Genomic DNA, 1,617 nt, shown 5'->3' with positions numbered 1-1,617 from the left:
GGGCCGCACGTGACGGGGCGTGGCCTGTCCGACACGCCCACCCGCCAGGCCCCGCCTCCGCGCAGGCGCCGGGCGGGGGGTGCTGCCTCACCGAGGTGCCCCCCACCTCCAAGCCACCGGGTCAAAACGGATCACGCCACCAATCCCCCAAGGCCAGCGCCCCGTGGTCCTGCAAGGGCAGGCTCGCCAGCCAAAACACTGGACGCAACCGGTTCAATATGAACTTCGGATAGCGAATAATTCTTCTAGCATTTTCATTCCCTCCGCGTTCTGCTTTAGTTAATCCAGAACCCATTACACCGTCCGCGTACTAGATATTTACTTGCTTATTTTGTGAAAGGATCATTTCCCCCAAAAAAAGTCATTTTGCGCATTGTGAAATGGACACGTGTTAAATATTTTCTTTAATTAAAGAAGAGACCAAGTAGATGCTACAATCCATCCAAAAGAGAAAAGTCAGAAAAGAGGCAATTTATACAGAACAAAGGAATGTTGGAACACATGAGCCAATGGACACGCTAGGAGCTGCAGAAAACTAACTTGCATGTCTTTAGGCAAAAATTATTTACCTTGCTATCAAGGACCTACAATTAACAGAGCTGAGACCCACAAGACCAGGAAAGGCTGGGAAGTAGAAGAGCACGGTGCAGCCCAGGCACAACTTTCCTGTGAAGCACCGATTCTCTGTATTCCGGGATTTGCTTCACCCCACTCACCTAAGCAGGGATTTGGCTTCCTACGCTCCTAGATCCCCAGTAGCTAGAATCATTCCCAGCACACTAGTGCCAACAAATATTGAATAGCCAAACATACAGTGGAAGCAGTAAGAGGTAGCTGTGGGGACTGGGGGTCCCCACCCCTACACAAAGGCAAAAAGTACAGACAGTGCTGTCTCAGCTCCAAAATAGGTCTGGCCACACACGTCTCCACCTGACAGACTGCTGCCCAAAGCACCCTTCTGTGTGGAAACCGTCGTGGACCTGCTGTTGAATGACAACCGACTGAACTGCTTACTGTGTGCCGGGTTCTAAATGCTACATCTTTTACAGTTATCTTCGTCAACTAGGGCTGCTATGATGAAATACCAACGAGTGGGTGGCACAAACGACTAACATGGATTTCTCACAGGTCTGGAGGATGTGCAAGCCCAAGGTCAAGGTAATGCAGATGTGGTTCAGGGTGAGGGCCCGCTTCCTGGTTTGCAGATAACAGTGCTTTCTTGCTGTGCCCTCATCCGGTGGTCTCGGCTCTTCCTGTTATAAGGGCACCAATCCCCTCGTGAGGGCCACACCCCCGTGACCTCAGCTAAACCTAATCCCCTCCCAAAGGCCCCACCTCCAGGTATCATCACAGGGGGGTTAGCGTTTCAGCATATGAATTTGAAGGGAACATATTCAGTCTATACACCATCATGCAGGGGAAATTTTGGATTTCAATGAAAACTATGCTTCGTCTATAGCACACCCTTCTGTAATCTGACTGTGGTTCTTCCGGAATTTTTACATCTCCGGAGACAATGGAAAACAAAGGAAATCATTCTCATCTCGACATACGCAGATGAATTCTGCCCCAGGAAGACACACCCCTCTCCGGACAAACCAGTTTTGCCTCCATTTG

Source organism: Rhinolophus sinicus, chromosome 10 (assembly GCF_057876585.1).
Source record: "Rhinolophus sinicus isolate RSI-liver-muscle chromosome 10, RSI-T2T, whole genome shotgun sequence".
Lineage (NCBI taxonomy): Eukaryota > Metazoa > Chordata > Mammalia > Chiroptera > Rhinolophidae > Rhinolophus > Rhinolophus sinicus.
The sequence above is the reverse complement of the archived record's forward strand: the minus strand, read 5'-3'. Positions refer to the sequence as shown.